This window comes from Lampetra fluviatilis, chromosome 3, assembly GCF_964198595.1.
Source record: "Lampetra fluviatilis chromosome 3, kcLamFluv1.1, whole genome shotgun sequence".
NCBI classification, from domain to species: Eukaryota; Metazoa; Chordata; class Hyperoartia; order Petromyzontiformes; family Petromyzontidae; genus Lampetra; species Lampetra fluviatilis.
This window is the reverse complement of record NC_136277.1, coordinates 30,230,928-30,258,894: the sequence shown is the minus strand read 5'-3', so window position 1 is coordinate 30,258,894 and position 27,967 is coordinate 30,230,928. Positions and strand designations below refer to the sequence as shown.

General features: G+C 47.3%; 1 long non-coding RNA gene across 1 annotated transcript in view; it reads right to left on the bottom strand.

Moving 5' to 3' along the window:
* LOC144949744 (uncharacterized) overlaps positions 1-27,967 on the bottom strand; it is a 66,875-nt gene that overhangs the window by 32,065 nt on the left and 6,843 nt on the right. The window contains exons 2-3 of the long non-coding RNA XR_013640303.1: positions 23,075-23,127; positions 18,646-18,708 (exon numbers count right to left, since the gene is read on the bottom strand). This is a non-coding gene — a long non-coding RNA (uncharacterized LOC144949744). The remainder of the gene's footprint in view (positions 1-18,645; positions 18,709-23,074; positions 23,128-27,967) is intronic.

Sequence of the window (27,967 nt, the reverse complement as noted above, 5' to 3'; positions counted from 1 at the left end):
ATCTACATACACACATGTACACACACATTGAATGTGTCGCGGCTCTGCCTCCACCAATCTGCTGCATGGCTGAGGCTGCCATTTTGCGCCCGCGCCTTCCATCGCGGCGTTCCATCGCACGCCACGCGGGCTCCAGATCAGAATCAGCATCTTCATTCAACCCGAGGAATCCGATGAGCTGTGAAGCTCTTTCTGGCGGATCAATGACTTTCTACTGATCAAATCTCTCGATTCTATGATCGTCTTCAACCCCCCCCCCAGATCCCCGCCTTTGTCTCACAACGGTGGGGGGCAGGAAGGGGAAATTCAAAATATTTTCCGAAGCTCAGGCCCGGAAAGCTCCGGCAGAAATGAATCACTGATGATGATGATGACGGTTGATGCAGAGGCAGAGAAACATCCACAATGTGGCATTCAGGTGGTAAAGCCAGCAGCTCACAACGATGGTGACGGTGGACGGAGGCGCCCTGGTGATGCGGAACTGTGGGACCAACCCTGAAGCCTCCCCTCCACGGCCCCCTTTGTTTCCCCAGCATGCGCGACGCGACTCTGTGAGAGCTGCAAATTAGAAACGATTGTCGCGTGGCTCCATCTCCGCCCGAGAGAATCAGAATATGTATTTGTACTGGAAGAATCCGATGAGCTATGAAGCTCTTTTTGTTCACAGATGTCGAGTAGGGGTGGGTCAGAACGTAACAACAAAAAACACTGATAGGAGTGCAAAGTATAGGAAAGGTAAACACATTATTTTGTAATTTGTTAACGTTTCGATCGACTGGTGAATGAAGAGGAAACTGACTTCCCTACGCCGTGCGTGTCGCGTGCTGGTGGTGGTGGTGGAGGAGCGGAGAGAGGATCGACCATACTTCACCACGCTGGTCAGTGGCGATTGCTGAAAGTTGCGTGTACGTCGAGGCGAGGCCCAGGAATGGGCCGATTCAGATGGCGCTCCTACGCCGATGCGTTAGCCGTGGTAGGAAATCGAACTCGGCTAGCCGAGTTCATAGTGCAGTGTTGCTACACCACTTCTGCTACCGCTGCCAATAAAACAAAGGTGTATACACTACGCGGAATATCGCTGTCACAATGTTCAGTTATTGCGTGAATGCGATCGTGTGCACGCGCGCGTTACGTAACGCGCGCGTGTGTTACACACATTGTAGATTTGAAGTTTTCGTGACTGCAAGGACCCTTTGGTTCTTTCAGTAAAATGTCTTGCTGTGGTTGTCACACCTGATGATGATTGCTTGTGTTGCAATCGAAACGTCGTGATTACATCTATTTATTTATTGTTTTATTTTTTTCACCTACTTACCGAAAGAACCATGTTACACACATGCCAGCGGCATCGGATCAACGCAAGCAAAGTCAGAGCGGGTTGTCGACATGCAGCGTCTCGTTCGGCAGAGGCAGTCTCGATCGAACCAATTACTCCTCTCTCTCTCTCTGCTGCAGTACGGAGTGCCAGTGGACGCAGTGGCGACATTATTATCAGCTCGGGTTGGGGGGGGGGGTGCGACAATGGGTCAGTCGGGGCCCCAACATTTGATTCGCCTCGCTCGGTCGCCGAACGTAACCGCTGTTGATTGAATCACAGCGGAGGCTCGGAGCGTGAATGAAAGCACTCTTCGTGAAGCACACATTTACAAGCGCTTGTTTTTTTTTTTTAACCACTTTGCCTTTTGTTATTTTTTTGCACCGTTCGTGAAAACATCGCTCTCGTGGTGATTGTCAAAGGGGGGCGCGGGGGGGCCCCATCAACTCGTAGCTTTGACCATCAAAGAGGGAGGGGGGGGCGCGGCGGGGGGATGGGGGGCAAGGCACCCCCCCCTGCCCCCCCTCCCCGCTCGTTACGCTACTGCATGGAGTCCTGATCCGGTTGACTGGCGGCGACATTGGAAGCGGCGCGGACGGTGGCAGATGGCTGATGATGATGACGACGATGATTGCGGCTGCCGCTGCTGTTTCAGGTGCGCGCGCGTGCGTGCGCGTGCGTGCGCGCTGTGAATGGGGGGGGGGCCCTGGTGGCGTTCGTTGTGTTTTCTCGAGGCGGGGCAACGCGGCGCGTTCCCATGCGATCCGGTGGCGAGCGACGGCTTCGTGTGAACGGCGATTTGGCCAAACCGGCACTTAGCGGCTTAGGGCCGCGGTGAATCGCGAGGCCACAAAGAAGAGAGAGGAGGAGGAGGAGGCGTGTCAGCAGACGTTGGGGGGGGCCCCCCCGTAATTTGTTCCTCCTTTGTGACTGTGTGTGTGTGTGTGAAAGAGGAGGTGGTGGAGGTTTGTGGGAGCGGTGGCGCAGCGGTTAGCGCTGCACCGCGCATACGAACTCGGCGGCGACCCGAGTTCGACTCCCGCTCACGGCCACCACCAACCCCCCTGGCCACGAATATCCGCTCACCGCTTCTGGGTGCCTCCCTTATTATATATACTGCAGATCGACTCGGTGAGTATACCTGGTGTGTGAGTAACCAGCGTCACTGGGGAGAGACAAAGGCGGCCTGGGCGTGGTGTTAGCCACACAAACCCGCCCCCCCCCACCCAGCCTCGTGTACCACCGCTTCGGCCTTCGCAGTCGTCTCTACTCGCCAGGAGCACTTGCCCCAACAGTCTCGTGGAGGAGGCTGTGCGGGGCTGTGTGGGATCTTTTGTGCCGCGTTCAGTGGGTGCCGGGGACGCACCTAGAGGGCGTGGGCTTGGGGGGGAGGGGGAGGAGGATGAGGGGGGAGGGAGGGAGGGGGTGAAAGCAGCGCAGCAGATGCCGGCGTCGCAGCGTCTCTAATTGCGCGAGCGCTGTGATTGCGGTGTCGGCTTCCTGCGAGGTGGCGATGGTGGTGGTGGTGGAGGTGGTGGAGGTGGTGGTGGAGGTGGTGGTGGAGGTGGTGGTGGTGTGGGTGGGGTCGCTACAAACCTGGCTACCCCGGGGTTCGATTCCCGCTCTACGGCCAACATCAGTGACGATTACCCGAACCGGTCCTGGGCCTCTCCTAGGTCGACTCAGCCTCAAATGAGTACCCGGTGCGTTGTGTAAACATCGCCACTGGGGAGACAAAGGCGGCCGGGCGTGGTGTTGGCCACCCACCCCCTCGTGTGCAGTGCCCGGCTTTATAGGTGCTCGCTAACAGCACTTGCCCCTACAGTCTGTTAAGGCTATACGGGGGATCTTTGTCTTTGTGGGTGGGGTATCGTGCCGCGCCCGCCGAGGGAACAGGCGCATAATGGACACGTCCAATGCGGGGGGAGGGGGGAGGGAGCTGAGACCCTGAAACCAAAATGCGACTCGTTTCGAGAGATTGCTTCGTGACGTCACTATTGTTGTTATTATAAAAAAAAATGTATTTTGTTTTTATTAAGAACCACCGCCAGCCCGTCTCGGATTCGTCGCGCGCAATTGCGTCTCGTGGAATATCGAGCGGTTGTTTGTTTGTTACCGAATGCCTCTTCTTGTTAGTTTGGTTGCTGACTCGCTGGCTGTGTCTCTCCCACTAGAGTCGCATCCTACCCCCCCCCCCCCAACACCGAGGCACACGGGAGAGGCTGGTGCACAGTACTCTGCAGACTACTCTGCAGACTACTCTGCAGTACTCTGCAAAAAACGTGAAAGTTTATAATCACTCGCAGATTCGGCCGGTTCGTTTCGATCGATTCCATTGAAGAGTTCGTCAATTTTTATTGTTTGAAGTTTTGGGCTTTTTTCTCTCTTCTCTCTTTCTCTCTTTCTCATTAATTCACAATTGTAGCGGCCTCTAGCGGCTGGGGCGGTCACGCGAACACGCGAGGAACCATAACAAGACATTTTATCCTGCACACGTGATTGATGCACGCATCGCGAACTTAAACGTCGATGTTAATCGATCGATCAATGAGGGCGTTGGTTTCTAGCCCTCGGCAGCGATGGTTGGAAGACATTCGGCGTTTCCGCACCCTGGGACACGGACGAGTTTCGCCACAAGTGGAACTCATCAGCGAGCCACGCAAAGTTTAATATTTACATTCAACTTCTACAGGTGCCTTCTTGGTCTTAAACTTGATCAACACTGCGGCCTTAAAATACAAAAATAAAAAAACATATAATAGGTGACTTTGTCGGGCAATTTCTCTTCTTCATATTCATGTTTCATGTGATATTACATATTGTATATATACATTTTTTTTAAATGCTACTGCCGATGCAATATCACCGAATTATTTTATTAAAACTCATTACTTGCTGCACCTTGAAAACAAACCGAATAACCTTGGCTCTCTTTCGAGAGAGAGATAACAATTCACGCTCAGACCGTGCGTAGGAATGATTTTGCACCTTTGCGAATAAATCAACAGTTGCTCTATACAATGGACAGACTCGTCCCCCGCCACACGAATGTGGAATTTCCACCACCGGCTCAGGGCTGTAAACGGGAGTTTGAACACCGTCCTCATTTTAACGACACATTCCTTCGACTCTTTCCAACCACCAGTGACAATTATTTGAACTGGTCCTGGGCCTCTCCTAGGTCGACTCAGCCTCAACTGAGTATCTGGTGCGGTGTATAAAACATCGGTACTCGGTAAACAAAGGCAGCCGGGCGTGGTGCTGGCCACCCACCCCCTCGTGTGCCGTGCCGACCTTCCTAGGTGTTCGCTAACAGCACTTGCCCAACAGTCGGTTAAGGCTACACGGGGGATCTTTTCTTTTTTAACAACTATTGTCACAGTGAGGAGCACCGTTGGTGCAGCCTGTCATTCATCTCAGTCAGTCAGTGAACCCATAACACCTGGGGTCTGCCACGTGATCTCGCGTCAGCAGCGAGCCTCAAGGTGCACCGAGCTTGTAACCACATCGCGACTTTGGGGACGTCACCGCCACCCCCAGCAGCCCGTGCTGTGGACCCCCTGTCTCTGTTCCAGTGCGGGGCTCAATTAAACACCCTCCCCCCTCCACCCCCCGTCGCGTCTACGCACGAGATGGGATGACATTTTAATCGCCGTGGAAAAAAGTCAAATCGTACTGTCGACAAAAAACTGAAAACACTCGCCAACAACGTCGTGGCCTTGCAAAGATAAATGCCCTGTGTGTATATGTATAGTAGGCGACGTTTCGGACGATGGCCCTTCTTTATTTGCACGTGGCGAGTGTGTTGATGTTTGTTTGTTGTTGTTGTTGTTAATTGTGCGTGTGCACCACTGCCAACGCAGTAGCGGCAGCATCACCAAGTAATTAGTTTAATTGTATTTGTCAGCGCGTCTGGAAGCGTGCATGATGATGCTACGTATGGTAGGATGTACGTACGCGAGCGTGTACATGTGTAGAGCACATGTACCATGCACATGAAGTACGTACAAATACTTGTTTTGTAAAAATATATAAATGGCAACAAGAAGTTTCGACAAATTCTCCAAGTGTTAAAAATAAATGTTCAGTAAACACAAGCATATTCTTGGTTCTTTCGGTAAAGTCACGTTAGAAGGGACATAATAAAATAATAAAAAGAAAACTATTTAAATACATGCATGTTTGCAAGAAAACATGTTGTTCCTTTCAACGCATAGGCATAACATTTGCACAACCCCTAGCATAATTATTTGACTCTCGTAAACCCATCGGTTGATGTTTAACTGTGTGTGTTTCCTAATGATTCGACGGATGTTGTATATGCAATGTGTGGAGGGGGCTGAACGTGTTCAGGGCCAGTGGGGATGTTAAAACCATAGCATGAACCATACGTCCCCACGTGTGATTCGTGCGCCACTGATGTTCGTCATGCCCAGGCATTTTAACTTGGGTAACCCAGTTCTTAGCCTAGTGAACCAACCGCTTCTCCAAGTGTTAAAAAAAATGTTCAGTAAACACATGCATATTCGTGGTTCTTTCGATTGCAATCGAAACGTCGTGATAATTTAATAGTTGTATTTTTATTATTTTATTATTTCCCTTCTACGTGACTTTACCGAAAGAACCAAGGATACACATATTATTGTTTAAGTCTTACTCTTGTCAATTTAACGTCTGTGAACAAATTATCATAACGGAACTTGTCAATTAATTTCCAACCAGTCAAACGCCCGATTTCATGCCTTACATACAACGCACATTTAATAATAATCATCATCATTCGCAGATAATATAAGAGGCTCCTTCTTACTCTTAGTTCTTTCGGTAAAGTCACGTATGTAAAAAATGAAATTAAAATTAATAAAAATAAAATAATTTCATGTTTTACCTACGTGACTTTACCGAAAAAAACACAAGAGGATGAATCCTTGCAGTCACGAAAGCTTCAAATCTAGAATTAGGCTCCTTCTTACAGACTTTAAATGAATGACAGAGGCTCTGCCAATGGGGCACGCCACAGACGAGCCGTGGTCGCGGTGCAATGCTGACGTCGTTCATTAAATTCGCGATCCGGTCCGCGAGGTTCCCCTCGTGGTCCGAATGAAGCTAGCGCGCCTAAAGGTTGTTGTTCTACGAGGTCAATTCCACGGGCTCGTCACGTCACTTACGGAGAGAAAGAAACACACGCACACAAGCCTGCAATATAGGGTTGACATTTGTGTCTTTTAATTTTCAATTTACGTGACTTTACCGAAAAGACTAAAGAGTATAGAGTCGCTAATTTTATGGAATGATGCAACGGCCCATCCTGTAGATGTAGTTGCCGTGAACATGAACGAATCATCAAAGGCCTGGTCAAGATAACAATGTTTCTCCGTCGCAACCGATATACATTCGGCCTTCATAGATTCTCGCTAACATCACTTGCCCTACAGCGTGTTACAGGCTATACAGGGGATCTTTGTCTCTAGGTTTTATATGTATCGAGCATGCGTGTAACTCTAAATTTGTAACCTGTATACCTGCTTGTGAGGTGCGTCTTACTCTCCAGAGCGCCTTACAATTCGGATAACACGGTAACGATGTTGCACAACAACAACATCAACATGCGAATCGTGATACTGCCGTGTCAGTAAACAGCGATAAGCGTGGCCACAGATAAAGTGGTCAAACGTGCAGGGCAAGACGCTTTCTGTCAAGGTGACTGGAGACTCAGTGTTGTTCAAATTCTCAACGCGTTTCAAATTCTAGATTTGAAGCTTTCGTGACTGCAAGGATTCATACTCTTAGGTTTTTCGGTAAAGTCACGTAGGTAAAAAAATAATAAAATAACAATAACAATAAATGAAAATGTATTTATTTTCATTTATTATTATTTTATTTTAACAATGAATGGAAATGTATGTATGTACATGTATACTTATTTTATTTTAATAATGAATGAAAATTTGTATTTGAATTTATTATTATTTTATTTTATTAGTTTTTACCTACGTGACTTTACCGAAAAAACCTTAGAGTATGCGTTTCAAACTCTTCACGTTCAGAGAATGAATGTAACTCGACAACAACACTGCCTGGAAAAAACTATAGATAAATAGCCGTATTTATAATAGGCGACGTTTCGGGCTAAGGCCCTTTGTTAAGGTTCGAGAGCCTCGTCGCTTACACTTTACTTCACACAATACACGCGCGCGCGCGCGCAAATCCAATAGGATTAGAATAATACTCGGCGCAATTTTCGACAATTATCTCGATATATTGCAGATTCAAAAGTCAGTTTCAAATCCTAAATCCTTGCTCGGAAGGTCTTTATACTTTACAGCTTAAGAGACGGGGAGGGGGGCGGTGGTGGTGGATGTGGGGGAGGGGTGGGGGTGGTGTGTGTGTATGGGGATGGTTGTGTGTGGTAGTGGTGGTGGTGTGTGGTGGTGGTGTGTGTGTGGTGGTGGTGTGTGTGGTGGTGGTGTGTGTGGTGGTAGTGTGTGTGGGGGTGGTGTGTGTGGGGGTGGTGGTGTGTGGTGGTGGTGGTGTGTGGGGGTGGTGTGTGTGTGGGGGTGGTGTGTGTGGGGGTGGTGTGTGGTGGTGTGTGGTAGTGGTGTGTGGTGGTGGTGGTGTGTGTGGTGGTGGTGTGTGTGGTGGTAGTGTGTGTGGGGGTGGTGTGTGGTGGTGGTGGTGTGTGTGGGGGTGGTGTGTGTGGGGGTGGTGTGTGTGGGGGTGGTGTGTGTAGCGGTGGTGTGTGTGGTGGTGGTGGTGGTAGTGTGTGTGGGGGTGGTGTGTGTGATCGGGGTGGTGTGTGGGGTAGTGGTAGGTAGTGTGTGGTGGTGGTGTGTGTGGTGGTGTGTGTGGTAGTGGTGTGTGGTGGTGTGTGTGGTGGTAGTGGTGTGTGTGGTAGTGGTGTGTGGTGGTGGTGTGTGTGGTAATGGTGGTGGTGTGTGGGTGTAGTGGTGGTGTGTGTGGTGGTGGTGTGTGTGGTAGTGGTGTGTGGTGGTGGTGTGTGTGGTAATGGTGGTGGTGTGTGGTAGTGGTGGTAATGTGTGGTGGTGGTGTGTGTGGTAGTGGTGGTGGTGTGTGGGGGTAGTGGTGGTGTGTGTGGTGGTGGTGGTGTGTGGGGGTGGTGGTGGTGCGTGTCGTGGTGGTGTGTGTGGTGGTGCAGTGTGTGTGGGGGTGGTGGTGGTGGCGTGTGTGGTGGTGTGTGTGGTAGTGGTGGTTGTGTGTGGTGGTGGTGGTGTATCACCACCGCTGTTACTAAATCGCAGTAGGTACACGGATCAAAGGAGACTCAGAAATTAGTGACGTTAAATTGTCACTTTAAACTAAACTATTTTTTTTATCTTACCAGGTAAGGCCCACTGAGCTATATCGCTCTTTCTCAGAAGCAACCTGGCCACAAACGATATCTCAACGAAGTGGCTCATCACGTGGACATGTTTAGCAGCCAAATATCTAAACGCATGATTCTAAAAGTGGAAAGAGACGTGCAAACTCCAAATATACAGCAGATTCTTCATTCTGACATCTCGCTACCACGGCGCCCAAACATAAACCCACTGTGGACTTGAATCAAGCAACTGTGGGCTTCAATAGAGCAACCGTGGGCTTGGACGAGATTTCTTCACGACGGGAGGAGGCTGGTTACAGAATGGCAGCGCGTGAGGAGGATGAAACAACACGTCAAAGAGGACGTCACCCACTACGGAGATGGAGCGATGGGATCGATCTTTCCCTTTGAGATAGATCGTGGTGAGAGAATAGCGATGGCGTGGGGGAGTGGGGGGAGCCTTCATCCAGCAGTGGAAAACGATGGTGATGATGACGATGGTGATGATGACGACGGTGATGATGACGACGGTGATGTCGACGACGGTGATGATGACGACGGTGATGATAACGACGGTGATGATGACGACGGTGATGATGACGACGGTGATGATGACGACGGTGATGATGACGACGGTGATGATGACGACGGTGATGATGACGATGGTGATGATGACGACGGTGATGATGACGACGGTGATGATGACGATGGTGATGATGACGATTATGACGATGGTGATGATGACGATGGTGATGATGACGATGGTGATGATGACGATGATGATGATGACGATGGTGATGATGACGATGGTGATGATGATGATGGTGATGATGACGATGGTGATGATAACGATGGTGATGATGACGATGGTGATGATAACGATGGTGATGATGACGATTATGACGATGGTGATGATAACGATGGTGATGATGACGATGGTGATGATGGTGATGAATTTGATGTATCGTTCGTGAATAATGTGCCACATTTAATCACGTTACAAACTGTCGACATTCACGATTCAAAGAACGGGAATTATACAGGGTGGCCCAAAATCAGGACGCATCGGTTTATTATATTTAATTAAACAAATCACACACAAGGGCTGTTTACCTTATTTTAACAATTGCTAAAACTCACTTTCATTTACATTAACGCATACATTCTCTTCTGAAATGAATCAAGGACCTTTTTGTGTTTTTTTAAGCTTACAGATGTGTCATCTGTGAACATTCATCAATTATGCTGTGTTGTCTTAATTCGGGAAGAAAAAAAAACTGAATAATGATAATCATAGATGAAATATTAACTTCAAGAATAAACAATTAAACTTTTTACGTGCAAGTGTTCAAATCAATTAAAAAGCCCTCTGGTGTGTCCTGACTTTTGGGCCATCCTGCATATATATATAAAACATATTTTCTTAGAAGGGCGATAGAAATGTAACGTGGTTATAGCCGAGTCTCGGCGTGAAACGAGAAGAATCAGATATTGATTAACTAAAATTATCATCATTATTATTACTACTACGACAGCGACGATAAAAATAAATATATCGCTGAACAATGACACGTGCAGGTGTATCCACTCCGTCAGTGAACAAAGTAAATCGACGTTCGTGGAGTGTGACACTAAAGCCGATAGAAAGCGGACAAAGCTATCGCATACTTTTTTGATTTTTGTTTTTGTTTTTATTTTATTTTACTTTCTACGTGACTTTACCGAAAAAACCTAAGAAGACTATCGCATACTCGTATTGCTAGATGTGTGTGTAACAAGTGTAGAGGATGTACAGTACGTTATAATGTAGATTGGAAGCTTTCGTGACTGCAAGGAATCATCTTCTTAGGTTTTTTTCGGTAAAGTCACGTAGAAACGTCGTGATTTTTGTTTTTATTTTATTTTACTTTCTACGTGACTTTACCGAAAAAAAACCTAAGAAGACGTTATAATGTGTCGCTCAATCTCCGTGAACGTTGCATTGTAATATACTATGCTCTAAATGTATCGCTACAAGGTTTGATGATGCATGTGTAGTACAGCTTTCACTCGCAGCATGCGGTAGTAGCGGCAGTCGTGGTAGATGCGCTCCAAGCAAAGAGCGCACACAGCGAAACCCCACGAGGAGACAGCTGCCTGCCGAGTAGCGTGCACAGTACACACACAGTACACACACAGTACACACACTGTACACACACAGTACACACACTGTACACACAGTACACACAGTACACACAGTATACACAGTACACACAGTACACGCACACAGTACACATACACAGTACACATACACAGTACACACACAGTACACACAGTACACACACAGTACACACACAGTACACACACAGTACACACACAGTACACACACAGTACACATACACAGTACACATACACAGTACACACACAGTACACACAGTACACACACAGTACACACACAGTACACACACAGTACACGCACACAGTACACATACACAGTACACATACACAGTACACACACAGTACACACAGTACACACACAGTACACACACACACAGTACACACACAGTACAAGCACAGTGCACAGTACATACACAGTACATACACAGTACACACACAGTACACACACACACATTACACACACACAGTACACACACAGTACACACACGCATTACACACACGCAGTACACACACAGTACACACACACAGTACACACAGTACATACACAATACATACACAGTATACACAGTACACACATAGTACACACAGTACATACAGTACATACACACAGTACACACAGTACACACACAGTACACACACACAGTACACACACACAGTACACACACACAGCACACAAACAGCACACACAGTGTTGCCAAACCGCATCTAGCGAAATATTGGACGGTAACAACTTAGCCGTATATACACAGCGAGAAATAGCACAAACCGAACCAGCACGAAGCGGGGACAAACCTCTACATATCTATCCGTATAATATAGGAAGATAATCGAACAGCCTCACAGAGCTAACCGCCACGACAATTTAAGTGCAAACACGTGGAAATAACACCACGTGTGTGAGTCACACTTTGGGAGGCGTATCCCAGCTCTTTCGATTCCTGTGGTCGGACCGCGTGAACTACTTCACGTAAGGAAAGAAGATCGACTCAATGCAACTGAATTTTGACTTTAAAGCTTTCGTGACTGCAGGGATTCATGTTCTTGGTTCTTTACCGAAAGAACCACGAATATCAATGCAACTGGTGACACTTATTTACTGAGCGGGTATGAGCGCTTGCCTTTAAAATATATAACGTATTGCATGTAGTTTATGGATTTAAATTATCCGTGCGTTTTCACAAGTATACGTGTTTCGGTTTTATTATCGATTTTTTTCCCATGTTTGCTTCTCTCTACTCTGTTTATTTAACATTTTGTAGTTTTTATTTAGTTACTTAAACCCGGGTCTTAACGTTTTTGAAACCCAGTCTCTGTATGAAATGATTTAATCTCAAGTCTCTTGTATTTAAATGACTAAAATATCTCTGTGCGTTGTGAACAGTGGTCTTACTACCGTGCCACGTTCTTGTTTAAGGGTTATTTATATAAGTTGAGAAACAAATTCACAGCGTCCGCTACAAATTAAGACAGTGAGCGGGTGTGGAGGAGCGGTGGCGCACGGGGTTAGGGACCATCCATTTAGTCCGTACGCATGGAGTTGGGGGGTTAACCAAAATGCGTTCGCTTGCATATGGGGGGGTCTGACTATGTACGTACGCATAGGAAACGGGGGGGGGGGGTGAAGCCTCGATAATAATTGTCTACATTGGCCTTCAAATGAGTTAGACAGCCCAGCGGTGGACTATCTGTTTGCTTAAACACGTTAATATTACTAATCCTTGATCGTTTCTGCGTGGATTATATATCGGCCGTTCTATAGGATTCGGGGGGGGGGGGGGGGTGTAAAAAGTCCGCGTGCGTACAGCGAGGGGTAATGTTTTGCCAGATGTTTGCGTACCTACTAAATGGATGGCCCCTTAGCGCACTTGCACGCGTTCCATCAGAACACTTATTTACGTGTGAGTCTACGAAACACGGCGAGCTGACTTCGAGTCACCAGCCACGGAAGCGTCCCATCAAGCCATTGTACCGCCAACCAGGGTCAAGAGCGCTTAGCTATATTCTAAGGTTTTTTTCGGTCAAGTCACGTAGGTAAAAAAATTTAAATTAATCACTTGATACAGCTATCGTGCTGTGACTTCCACCTGAAGACGGAAGCTTGTGTTGCTTCCGAAACGTCGTGATTTTAATTTTATTTTTATTTTACTTTCATACATTTAAATTTTTTACCTACGTGATTTTACCGAAAACACCTAAGAATATGAATCATTGCAGTCATGAAAGCTTCAAATCTAGAACCGCTTAGCTACTTCCAGTATTGATTAGAACGCCACGCCTGGTGGACGTTTGCTGGATCGGAGAAGTCTCCAGGGGACGGGTAGTACAAGATCGAAGCTCACGGTGATTGCCGATCGTTGATTCACGGTTTGTGCATCGCCATTGAGCGTATTCGCCACGTAAATACAACCTGCGCATGTATACTACACACACATATATATGTAACTTGAATACATTCACGCTTTATTTTAAAGAAAGTAGGTCAAACGAAAGTGTTTATCCGTGGCAGCAAGTGTGACCTGATAAAACGCCGACTGTGTATGAAGTATTTTACAGTACAAAACTGTTCATTACTATTTATTGACAGAAATATTATTATTATTATTAGAGTAGAATTCCACGCAACAAGGCGATGCAGTAACGGACTATGAATAAAACCACGTACGATACGCACTGGTGTATCTACATTTAAAGAATCTTCTGCTGCTGCTACGTTGGCAGTGTGGCACAAGCAACAATTAACAAAAAATACATCAACTCAACCTGCTCATCAATGAAACTATGACCTTAGAATGACACAAAATATAATAGGCGACGTTTCGGGCAATGACCCTTCATCATAACACAAGGTACGTGGTTGTTTATTTTTTTTACAAATTTCTTAAGATTATTTGCGTCGGGAGTTACATTTCCCTGGGGGGGAAATAGATCTTCACTTTGGTCCTTTGTAACCACACGACTCAACGATCCATAACCCGCATCAAATAATAATTGTTTAAAATTATGCCCGCGTTTATATTGCGCCCACTACCTAACTAAAGTTTTGGGAGCCGCTGTGTGTTTTATTTTATTTTATTTTTTAGCTTCATAAGGGGACCCCCCCCCCCTAATGGCAGCTTGACCTGTGCGGCTCAAGGCGAGCACGGCACAGGCCGCCACGTTTGCTTCTCTCGCGTTGCTATGGGGATAGCGTCGTGCAACGGCGACGCAACAACGAAAAGGGGTCATTGCCCGAAACGTCGCCTTGTGAATAGAGACGTCCTTTAAGGCCCGGCGTGTTATTGACGGGAGGGTTGAAATTGCTGTTTGTTGTTGTTATTGTTGTTTGTGCACAACTGACAACGTAGTAGTAGTTGTAGAGTAGCATCACCAAAGAATTCGTGTGTTTGGGGGAATGATGGATGGGTGCGACTGCGTGAATACAAACTCTGATTCTGTACTCGACACACACCGACTGCTTTACGCAGACGATTACGGTGGTCGAGTGTAGCTAGGGAACAGCAGTCAAATGAGTGACACTGGTTTGGAAAGTACAGCAATGAGATCGTCTGTCGTGTGCTTAGGTGCTGGAATGGCATCGGACCGTGAGAGATTTGCGACGTGCTGGGAAGTTTGTTCATCCAGCAGTGGATATATCATTGCTAATGCTGAGCACCGTACAATTGTTCTCGTGTGAACACTCGGGGGGAGGGGGGGGACACACATTTCACGAATCTCGCGATGCGCTGTTGCTGCTGTTGTTGGCGTTGCTGCTGCAGTGCCCTTGATTTAACCACCAGATTGCATTGCACCCATTGAGAGCCATGCAAGGTGGGGCAAACCGCGTGGGCTACAGGACAATAAACGATGAAAGAACACTCTACTTTCACAACATTTAACATACAAAAAAAACACATTAACACGATACAATGTGAGGATATCAAATCGCAAAAATAGGAAGAAAGAAAAAAAGTCAATAACAATTTCAATAATATTACGAATATACTCAACGAGTCTTCAGACTCATTTTCAGTGTGCACATTTTTCGCAACCCCGATGAAGGACCTCTCAGCTGGGCGTGTGGCGAACAACATCTGTTGTCTCTCGAGAAAGCTCTCGCGTCCCAGGGAATCTTTTCTTTTTCGAGTTAGAACCGGAATCAGTGTATTCATACTGGAGAGGAATCCGATGAGCTCCGAAGCTCTTTGCCTTCAACGGACGTCCATCGGCGCGATGGACGACGCGGCCTCAACCACGTGGCCGGGAGGAGCAGCGTGGATCGCCGTGTACCGAGAACGTGATGCGTGTCCTGCGTAGGCCATGGGTCGCGTGTGATGGGGCCGTGCATAGGGTGGGGAGCGGTAGTGCAGCGGGTAGCGCGCCGCGCTACGAACCCGGCGACACGGGTTCGATTCCCGCTCACGGTCACCAACACCAGTGAGAATTTTGTGAACCGGTCCCGGGCCTTGCCTAGGTCGACTCAGCCTCAAATGAGTACCTGGTGGGGTGTGTAAACATCGCCACTGGGGAGACGAAGGCGGCCGGGCGCGGCGTTGGGCACACAACCCCTCGTGTTAGATTCTGGCCTTAATAAGTGCTCGCTAACAGCACTTGTCCCAACAGCCTGTGGAGTGTATATGTGTCATTACCTGTGTGTGTGTACGTATAAATACGTACTGACACGTACTGACACATTATGTATGTGCGTTCGTGTGTTACAACACAATAATCATTCACAATTCTTTATCGATCCACTGCTGGATGAAAGCTGCGTGTCGGTCGTGGGAGTTGTTCGACCATACTTCACCACGCTGGTCAGTGCGGGTTGGGGAAGCGGGGGGGGGGAGGCAGGGGTGAGGTTGCGCTAACCACTGCACCACCGCTCCCCATCTTTGTTGGTTCACAACCAATTTCTCTGACGTCAACAGATATATATTTTTAAACTTATTTTTAAATCGCCGCGGAAGGAGAGAAAAAAACAATCTCTGGGGCATTTAAGACATTTGTCTATTTTCCTATCGTATCCCCGAATATTGAACGGGTCCCTTGGATACTGCAACGGTGCATCACACGGAATACACGCGACGCGTGTTGTGCTGTTGCACACGGCTTTGCTAAGGTGGGTTCCGTGTCAGTCGAATGAGTGAAATTACTGGCGTGCGGTTTTTTTTTCATTACAGTCCGTTGTCAATCCACTGCCGGATGGAGGCCTCCCCATGTGTTTTCTGAGTAATATCGACGAAGTTGAGCAATGCGATGCGCTAACCACTGCGCCACCGCTCCCATACACCCCCCGTTGATTAATATACGATGTCGACAGCCCGATATGGTGTGTGTGTGTGCAGAGTACAACAATGACGAAAATACAAATGTGTATTCCGAGTGTTTCCTGCCACGACCGGTAAATCACACGAGGGCAAGGCATATCGCCAGAAACCCACGGCCGGCCGCCTTTGTCTCCCCAGTCTTTACACACGCACACACGCACACACGCGCACACGCGCACACACACACGCACACACGCGCACACACACACGCACACACGCACACACGCGCACAAACACACGCACACACGCACACACGCACACACGCACACGCTGCACCAGATACACATTTAAGACTGAGTCGCAGCGAGGCGAAGCCCTTCAACCTGTTCGGGTAAATATCGCTCGCCGCGTATTTATCCGTGGCCGGGAATCGTAGCCGGGTGGTCGTCTTTGTGGTGTCAGTGCGCTCACCACAATGCCACCGCTCATCCGCGCTAGTAGAGTGCACACAAACCGCGCAGCACACCGCAAATCGCGCAGATACACAGACACGAAGATCCACGTAGGTAGAATGACGCAGATTCCCCGTACAGCCTTCGACAGACTGTTGGGGCAAGTGCTGTTGGCGAACTCCCGACCGCTTTTATCTCCCAAAATGGTGATGTTCACGCACGGCACCAGGTATTCATTTAGAGGCTGAGTCAGCCTCGGGAAGAACCGAGACCGAGGTTCGGGTAATCGTCACTGGTGTTGGTCACCGTGAGCTGGAATCGAACTCGGGTCGCCGAGTTCGTGTATGTATATTGAACTTCTTTCGTCCCGTATGTAGTCAACCACACACACACACATCTACACACATACAAGTAACACATCGCACACATACACAAGACTCAAACAAATACGCATACCGTATACACAAACGTACGCACATGCACGACCTACACCTGAATGTACGGCATACACATTAAAAATCCCATCACACACACACACACACACACCTCTAAACACACACGTACACGCTCAAACACACATATCTGCACACGTATACACGCACACACGCAATACTACACATCACGCGCAAACGTAACACATTATGCACTTACATCCAGAGACAAAGACCCCCCGTGTAGCCTTACGCAGGCTGTAGCGGGGCAAGTGCTGGGAGCACACACCTACGAAGGTTTAAACACGGAGGCTTTCGCGACCAATATCCGGCTGACCGCCTGATGACGCCCGTTGTAATTACTGGCGAAACGTCGTACTCGAGATTGTGAATGTTGTGGATTTGCTCTCCGACACACAACGGGTGTGCTGTAGTAGTAACGAATTGGCACGTTCTGTTTCCGTGACAAACCTTACTAATTGGCTGTGTCGGGTGGTGGCGGGTTTAACGAAACATTTATATATTTACGCGATCTAACCCCAACAAACTTACGGTGTGGCCAGCACCACGCCGCACTCGCCTCGCCTAATTGCTTTAACACACAGAGAGAGAGGCAGAGAGAGAGAGAGGCAGAGAGAGAGAGAGGCAGAGAGAGAGAGAGAGGCAGAGAGAGAGGCAGAGAGAGAAAGACGTGGGGACATCTGAGACGACAATTTCCGCCGTATTTAAAACCGGTTCAGAACTCACTGAGATGACAATTCAGTCTGTTCGGGTTTTCTTCCAAAGCACACACTAAGGTATTGATTAGTTAATATCCTGTGTGCGTGTAATATTGTAGTAGGTCGACGCAGCATCAAAATGAGTACCTGGTGCGGTGTGTAAACATCGCCACTAGGGAGACAAAGGCGGCCGGGCGTGGTGTTGGGCATCCAATCCCTCGTGTGCCGTGCCGGCCTTCATAGGTGCTCGCTAACAGCACTTGCACCGACAGCCTGTTACAGGCTATACGGGGGATCTTTGTCTTGTTTGTAGTACTGTATACGATCTAACGGGATCGTAGATCTGACGAGTATAATTTCCGGCCAGGGTTGAATAATCATCATCATCATGATCGTGATCAACACCATCAATCGTGTAATCTCAAAATTGGATCGTCATAGACTTTACATCATAATCAGCGGTAGCAACAATCATCGCCTCTGAGTTCGATAAAACTGTGTGGCACGAAATCAATAATGAGAACTCGCTGATCGATGAGTGGAGATGACAGCGGAATTGGATTGTGGAATTTCCCATGGCGGTCGAGGGTGATGAGAAGATGGTTGTGTGAGCGTGCGCGCACTTCAGAAAGGCCCTTTGTTCTTACCCTACACAAAGACAAAGGTCCCCCGTATAGCCTCGAATGTACGTTTGGGGCAAGTGCTGTTAGCGAGCACCTATGAATCCCGGGGCGGCACACGATGAGGTTGGGTGTCGAACACCACGCCCGGCCGCCTTTGTTGACCGAGTACCGATGTTTACGCATCGCTGCAGGTACGCATTTGAGGCCGCGTCGACCTCGGAGAAGCCCAGGACCGATTCGGATCAACGTCACTGGTCTCGCTGGCCGCCAGCGGGAATTTAACTCGTTTATTCGGTGTCGCAGCGCAGCGCGCTAACCGCTGCGCCACCGCTCCCCGCGTCTCTCCCCCCCCCCCCCCACCGTGAGGCCTGCGTAGCTCGTTACCTGCAGGCCGCGGTGTGCCGCCCCGAGCCAGGTCTTCAGCGAGACGCCAAGAGCTCCTCCATCCTAGCAACAGCAGCAGCAGCAACAACAACAACAACTGTGTTACCGTGGGAAAACATCCATCGTGTTTTGTGTTCGCGGTGTGAGTCTGCGCTCGCTAACGGCACTTGCCCCAACCGTCTATTGGAGGCTATACGAGAGAGCTTTGCCTTTGTGTCTGCGCGCGGCTGTTCAAGGAGGGGTGGTGCATCGGTGAGCGCGCTGCCACCCGAGTGAAAGTCCTCATCTCGGACAACAACACAACTCACGATTATCCTAAACGGTTGTGGGCCTCCCCTAGGTCGACTCAGCCTTAAATGAGTGTGTACACATTTCCACGAGGGAGACAAAGGCGGCCGGGCGTGGCGTTGGTCACCCACCCCCCCTCGTGTGCCGTGCCGACGTTCATAGGTGCTCGCTAACAGCACTTGCCCGAGCAGTCTGTTTAAGGCTACACGGGGGGTCTTTGTCTTTGTATTCGTGTGTGTTTGTGTGTGGTCAGAATACAGTAGATACGAAATAATGGCTTAAATTACATTGCAGATTAAAAGAAAACAGTTTAAAATATTTAATAAATTACACAATACGTCTTAATCACTCTCACACTCGTTATAATCATCGACGTTGCTTGAATAAGGCAACATCGGTTCAAACGTCGAGATCATTTTTTCCCCCGTTATTATTTTCAATTCAACTCTTATTGAATGCACGAATTGTTTCATTTACATTGTATCCTATACAATCAATAATAATAATTAGTATTCATACAGCGTTAACTTGTATCCACGAGATCACGTTTAAGCTATACATATCGTGCAGTGGGCGGGAAGTCCCTATACCCGCGCTACGCACAGATCCACTGCACTCATACGGACAAGGGGTATAGGGACTTGCCGCCCACTCGGCATTTTCGGGCGACGCCGTCGTAAGCAGTCGCGCACGGACAATTTTTTTAATTTTTTTTTATTTTCTAATTAATAAACTCTGCTGGCTCATTTTGCAACAAAATACAAAATGTGATGCTGTCGCACTAAAAACCGAAGACTCGACACGTTTTTCAACAGCTGCCCATGAAATGAACGTACACATATATACATAGTCAAATATAATCGGCAGCGTTGCGGGCAATGTCCCTTCTCCATAGCAGACATAGTTATGAAGCGAGCAGCTGTATATACAACCTCGACATCGATTTGTATCGTCTGCTACTCAAGCCATTATCCACGCGTTGGCGGAGAGAGAGAGCAATGAATGGCTTGGAGGGGTCATTGCCCGAAACGTCGTCTATTGCTCATCCATTTTTTTTTTTCACCTTCAGTTTAGTCTCTTTGACATAATGTGCCGAGTTTTTCGTCTGCGTTTTCTCGAATTTTGTTTAGGTTTAATGGGGCAAACCCCCGTGTTAACAACATTACAGAAACGAATTTATAATGTCAAAATGCATGTATATAATTACTATATATTGCGTCAATGCTGGCCAATCAATTAACGCCATTTGGTATAGCATGCCGATCATTACTACACCCTCCCGATAAAATTCGTACAGACAGACGACTCAGCGAGCCTTATGCCGGGTGACTAATTGTAATTAGTTGTTAACAGAACAAAAATACGAATCTTCATCATTCATTGTCATTAATGATAATATTTAATAAAAAATCTAATAATCCGTAATGCAATGCATGTGTTGCCTATGCATAGCAGACCGCATCGGCGTCACCATATATGCATGGCATAGAACACGCAGCTTGCACACACAAACATTGTATTATATATTATACAAAGCAGTTAACGGAGGAATATTAAGGACAACAAATATACGATTTGACAAGAACACGCGTGTTTGTAAATTATCCAAATTCACTGCACGTGGGTGAACATGTTGATGATGAACAGGCGGTGAGGTGTTGATGGTGAACGTTGATGGTGAACAGGCGGTGAGGTATTGATGGTGAACGTTGATGGTGAACAGGCGGTGAGGTGTTGATGGTGAACGTTGATGATGAATCAGTGGTGAGGTGTTGATGGTGAACGTTGATGGTGAACAGGCGGTGAGGTATTGATGGTGAACGTTGATGGTGAACAGGCGGTGAGGTGTTGATGGTGAACGTTGATGGTGAACAGATGGTGAGGTGTTGATGGTGAATGTTGATGGTGAACAGGCGGTGAGGTATTGATGGTGAACGTTGATGGTGAACAGGCGGTGAGGTGTTGATGGTGAACGTTGATGATGAATCGGTGGTGAGGTGTTGATGGTGAACGTTGATGGTGAACTGGGGGTGAGGTGTTAATGGTGAACGTTGATGGTGAACAGGCGGTGAGGTGTTGATGGTGAATATTGATGGTGAACAGGTGGTGAGGTGTTGATGGTGAATGTTGATGGTGAACAGGGGGTGAGGTGTTAATGGTGAACGTTGATGGTGAACAGGCGGTGAGGTGTTGATGGTGAACGTTGATGGTGAACAGGCGGTGAGGTGTTGATGGTGAACGTTGATGGTGAACAGGCGGTGAGGTGTTGATGGTGAATGTTGATGATGAATCAGTGGTGAGCTGTTGATGATGAATGTTGATGGTGAACAGGCGGTGAGGTGTTGATGGTGAACGTTGATGGTGAACATGTGGTGAGGTGTTGATGGTGAATGTTGATGGTGAGCAGGCGGTGAGGTATTAATGGTGAACGTTGATGGTGAACAGGCGGTGAGGTGTTGATGGTGAACGTTGATGGTGAACAGGCGGTGAGGAGTTGATGGTGAACGTTGATGGTGAACAGGTGGTGAGGTGTTGATGGTGAATGTTGATGATGAACAGGTGGTGAGGTGTTGATGGTGAACGTTGATGGTGAACAGGTGGTGAGGTGTTGATGGTGAATGTTGATGATGAACAGGTGGTGAGGTGTTGATGGTGAATGTTGATGGTGAATCAGCGGTGAGGTGTTGATGGTGAATGTTGATGGTGAACAGGCTGTGAGGTGTTGATGGTGAACGTTGATGGTGAACAGGCAGTGAGGTGTTGATGGTGAACGTTGATGATGAACAGGCGGTGAGGTGTTGATGGTGAATGTTGATGGTGAACAGGCGGTGAGGTGTTGATGGTGAACGTTGATGATGAACAGGCGGTGAGGTGTTGATGGTGAATGTTGATGGTGAATGTTGATGGTGAACAGGCGGTGAGGTGTTGATGGTGAACGTTGATGATGAACAGGTGGTGAGGTGTTGATGGTGAATGTTGATAGTGAACAGGTGGTGAGGTGTTGATGGTGAATGTTGATGGTGAACAGGCCGTGAGGTGTTGATGGTGAATGTTGATGATGAACAGGCGGTGAGGTGTTGATGGTGAACGTTGATGATGAACAGGCGGTGAGGTGTTGATGGTGAATGTTGATGATGAACAGGCAGTGAGGTGTTGATGGTGAATGTTGATGATGAACAGGCCGTGAGGTGTTGATGGTGAATCTTGATGGTGAACAGGTGGTAAGGTGTTGATGGTGAACGTTGATGATGAACAGGCGGTGAGGTGTTGATGGTGAATGTTGATGGTGAACAGGCCGTGAGGTGTTGATGGTAAATGTTGATGATGAACAGGCGGTGAGGTGTTGATGGTGAACAGGCAGTGAGGTGTTGATGGTGAGCGTTGATGGTGAATCGGCGGTGAGGTGTTGATGGTGAACGTTGATGGTGAATCGGCGGTGAGGTGTTGATGGTGAATGTTGATGGTGAACAGGCCGTGAGGTGTTGATGGTGAACGTTGGGCAGTAGAGGCACGTGATCGTCACGATTCGACTTGCACGCCTGCGTCATCGCATTACTACGGAATCGCCCATAATATTAATAATTATTATAATTAATCATGAGCAAGTCCCATGGCATTGTCATTGCAACGCGTTCAAATTTCATGGTGAGGGTGAGGATGATGACGATATTGATGATGATGGCAATAATAAGATTATGATGATGGTGGCGATTGAAATTATGATAGTGTTGATGATGAGGATGATGGGGATACGAATCATGATGATTGTGTTGATGATGATGACGATAAGAATCATGATGATTTTGATAATGGTGGTGGCGATAAGAATTACGATGATGGTGTTGATGATAATGGCGATAAGAATTGCGATGATCGTGTTGATGATTATGGTATTGGTGGCGATAATGATTATGATGATCGTGTTGATGTTGATAAAGGTGATGATGACTATGATAATAATGATGAGCATGATTATTGTGACGATGATAATGAAAACACGACGATGACGATGATTACGAAGTTGATGATGATGATGCTGAAGATTATGACGATCTCCAGCAGAATAGCCGAGTGTATCAGTCAGTCGCGTTTCGTGATACAGCACGCGAAGAGGTGCAGTGCATTCTGGGGAGCGTCGTACCTCGTCGGCAGCCCCGACGATGTCGTCACAGTTGCGAACTTCCAATCGCGTCCCTGGAAGAAGAAAAAAAACAATCACGTGGTTGGTCACGTGCTCGCGCAATGACGCGTGTCCATTGCGACGACATCCTTACGTCGACATCACCGGACACAACTCGAGAGGATCGTCACTCGTAAACAAATCTGTAATAGGCGACGTTTCGGGCAATGGCCCTTCTTCGTAGCACAAAGAAGACCTCGTGAAGAGGACCCATTGCCCATGAAATGAATGTTTGTTGGTGCGTGCATTGGGTCACTGTCAGGTCACTCGTACAGGGTCACCTCCGCCTCGCACTGAACAATACGCAGAGATCGAGGTGGATCTGTATCCATTTAGAGAGAGAGAGAGAGAGAAATCAACGAGGCGCCTACATTTGCGTGAATGAATTTTGCATTTAAAAAGGTGAGTTGATTCAATTGCGACGTGAGTACACGATCAGCCGACGAGTGAATCCAACGAATTCTTTCTCGTCCGTACTCATTCGAGCCAGCAGCGAGTACCGGTACACGAGCGGTAACTCTAATCCAGTGGTTCTTCATCTTTTCTGCAGCCTTGCACACCTCTAGTTCCCGATCGTTCAAATGTGTCGAATGTTCAGGGGGTGCAGGGAACCACGGCTCTCGATCATATAACGCCAACAATCCCTGGCCACCTAATGCCCTAACGCGAGTGGCACTAACAAGACACAATATTACCGAAAGAACCAAGAAGATGAATACACACAAAGTCACAAGGACTCCGATATCCAGGGCCTGTCCAAGAGCCGACCAACTACGACAACGCTCTCGCACCCCCGACACCAAAGACAAAGATCCCCCGTGTAGCCTTAATATTATTGCGGGGCAAGTGCTGTTAGCGAGCAGCACCTACGAAGGCCGGCACGGTACTGTACACGAGGGGGCGGGTTGACAGCATCGCGCCCGATCGCCTTTGTCTCCCCGAGTGGCGATGTTTACACCACCACTACTACTCACCTCTCTCATCCTGATACCCGCAGTGATTGTAACCCGCGCACAGGCTGTGGATACAATTCACCGTGTGGCGAAGCGGCCCAATCGCCATGTGCCTGTTGTTTGTGGTGGCAGCGGTGGTGATGTAGGGGAGCGGTAGGGTAGCAGCTAGCGCACTGCACTACGCACCCGGCCACCCGAGTTCGATTCCCGTTCACGGCCACCAACACCAGTGACGATTATCGGCAACGGTCCTGGGCCACCCCTAGGTAGACGGAGCCTTAAATGAGTACCTGGTGCGGTGTTTTAACGTCGCCACTGGGGAGACAAAGGCGGCCGAGCGTGGTTCTGGCAAACCCACCCCCTCGTGTGCAGTTCCGGCCTTCACAGGTGCTCGCTGAAAGCACTTGCCCCAGCGGTCTGTTAAGGCTATCGTAGCGGAGTCTTTGTCTTTGGTGGTGGTGATGTTACTGGTGGTGATGTTGGTGGTGGTGATGTTGGTGGTGGTGATATCGGCGATTATTTCGCTAAAATTCAACATTCGTCACGACGTAAACAAAGCCTTCACCTCAACTCCTTTATTCCCTCTAAGCGGTTGTTTTAAAAAAAAAAAGATTATATTCAACCACGCTATTTTTTATTCCTTGGCTCTTTCGGTAAAGCCACGTAGATAGAAAAAAAAAATATCACGACGTTTCGATCGCAACGCAAGCAATCGTCACGTTACTTTAATTTGAGTTAGCTATTTCGGGTGGTGGAGGGGTTTCGCGACACAGCTTTTGAACCAGATCGTCTTACCCGCGGCCCTAGAATCAATCGTGAATGTCGTCATAGTGGGGCCGCGAACAGCGCGGTAGCTTCGCGTGCTACTCGGTGAAACGAAACGTGCGCGAGAACAGCAACAACAACAAGACCCTTTGCAGCAGGCTGCGGCAGCTGTTCGTGTCGCATTAGCATATCGTTTAAAGGGCTAAATAACCCACGCGCATTGACGCCACGACGCTCGCTCGCACGCACGCGCACGTGGCGCGTGACCGCAGCTTGTTGTTGAGACTCGCTGTGAGTTGCCGGAAGATGAGGGAGGAATGAAGCAGTACAGCAACAAGTTGGCGCACGAAAATAACCTGTTATAATAAAATAACCTTTTACCTACGTGACTTTACCGAAAAAACCTAAGAATATGAATCCTTGCAGTCACGAAAGCTTCAAATCTAGAAATAACCTGGTATTGTTCTACGTCATTTAAGTTGTGACTCTGCCCCTAAAATTCTTAACACGAGCACGAATCATCTCAGAGTAGGTTTTCCCCTTTTTTCTGGCCACAAAACAGATGTTAAAACACCAATAATCTTGATGATGATGATGGAAGATTATTACGCTAATTCATACTAGCATTCACCTTGAACTCACACTACAAGGATTTAACAAAACATATATACACATCTTCTTGGTTCTTTCGGTAAAGTCACGTAGAAGGGAAGTAATAAAATAATAAAAATAAAACATAATAAAACAATTCTCACGACGTTTCGGCCACAACGCAAGTAGCCGTCCTCAGGCGAAGAATGAAACACCACCAAGCTTTCATTCTTCGCCTGAGGACGGCTACTTGCGTTGTGGCCGAAACGTCGTGAGAATTATTTTATTATGTTTTATTTTTATTATTTTATTACTTCCCTTCTACGTGACTTTACCGAAAGAACCAAGAAGATGAATCCCTGCAGTCACGAAAGCTTTAAATCGAAACATATCTACACATGTGTATGTGTATATACATAGTCGCGAAACCGAATAAAGTCACGATTCGCGAACCACGGGTACGATCATCACGTGATCGCGGCGTGTAACTATAGCGATCAGAAATCATCGTCGTCGTGCTCGATCCACTGCTCGACGAAGACCCGCCGTGTCGGTCACGGTGGTTGTCTTAACCATACTTCACCACGCCGGTACACTCTGTGGGTTGGTCTCGGAGGGTGTGAGAGCTCAGGGTCGGTTGATCAGATGCCACTCAACGGCCGTGGTCCGGGAATCGAACTCAGCTCTCGCTGGGGTTTAGAGCACAAGTGAGTGGACCACCTCGCCACCGCTCCCCCCATGTACGTGTGTGTGTGTGTGTGTATTCGTGATGTGTTACTACATATTGTCCCCGCACACGCTGCATGCTGACCAACGCACCCCACGCTTCGCTATGCCCTTTATATGCCCATCGCATTCACCATTGAAATTAAAAGGAGTCCAGATCGCAAACCTATGCTGTATCCTGAAAAGTGGAATATATATTTCAAATAATAATAACACATTTATTAAATTAATTTTAAATAACAAGTATGATGGTCATCGCTGATTATTTTGATTAACGTGTGTTAATATCAATACACACGCGTTAATGTAGTAGTTTTAAAATAATAATGAATATACTGTATATTAAAAAAGTTACATCTCAACTACCGGAGTTGATAACGCCTTATGTATAAAAAAAATATTCCATTATTTATAAAATAGTAATATAATTCCGTTTTAAATAACACCGACTTGCCATCATTACACACACACGCGCGTACGTAAGTTACGGATCATAGCCAAATATGTTTATTTTATTGCGAATACTTCTTAAATTAAATAGACGCAGCCGATAGTATTGAACGCTGTATAAGCCAATGTAATGTGAGCAATATGTACTTACGTATATATAAAAAACAACCGTGTCGAATGTGTACACGCATACACAGAGCCGCGCGTGTTGCATGTGTGTGGTGTTTCACTTCGTGTGCATTGCATCTCATTGTGCGTAATGTTCAAATTGAGTGCGCTCATGTTGTGTTGTTTGGGGGGGGGGGTGTCCTGGGCATGTGTGTGTGAATGTGTCCACCTGTACTCATATTAAAAACTGCGTGTGAAGCAAGCGTGCTTTATTAACGCATCCTAACTGCTGCACGTGTTGAAACATATGAAGTTGCACTATGCAATTGTAGAAATGACGCTGTGTGCATGCATGCAATATATCACGCACAGTGTTATGTTAACACATTGTTGCTGCTATAGGCGTGCGTACTGCGTGCGCTTACACGAGTGTGTGAAGTCCACACGTATATATCTACCTGTGTGTGTGTGTCATTTATAAAGTTGCACTAAGCAATAGAACATTATTTCCATGATCACTTATCAACTTGCCATGTGCACAATAATCAATTTCCCTTGCATAAAAGCACTCCAGTGTATTAGTGGGAATAGTGCACTGCACGTGTTCACGACGACTTAGCGTGTAAAGTAGCGATTGCCACTCGTGTGTAAAATTCATACTGTCATTGTTACCTTAATAATTCACTTATATATTTGCCGTGGATGTGTACAATATATTACAGTGATCAGCGCACGCATAATAATCCTGTCACACAATTTGCATGTGAGCGCTACATTTACAGCGTTGCACGTATCGTCATAAGAGCAGTGACATCCTCAGCCGTTCACGGCCTGCCACGCATCATATACAACACCCTGTTCGCATCGTATTGACGTCTTGCATTGAACTATAGCTATCATTAGACTCGTAGGCTTACGGGAGCAATATTATCAACACTAAAGATTATTTTGGGGGGGGGGGGGGGGTGTTAGATCGCGCGTGTAGGCGTGTGTACAACGTGCGCATTAAATAGGCCTGGATCAAGTTGCACGGATATGTAATGTTAGTAATTGCATTGTTATTTAAATATATATATAAGCTATAGATCTACCTGTGCGTTTGTATAATATATTATTAATTAGACGTGCAGACGCATTGTATAAACGTATTGTACAACACCGCAAGCATAAGTCCACGCTAATACATAAAGTACACACAGTTGCCCATATCTATCGCTAACTAATTGCGTTTTTCATAATTCATAAACGTGCGCGTGTGTAC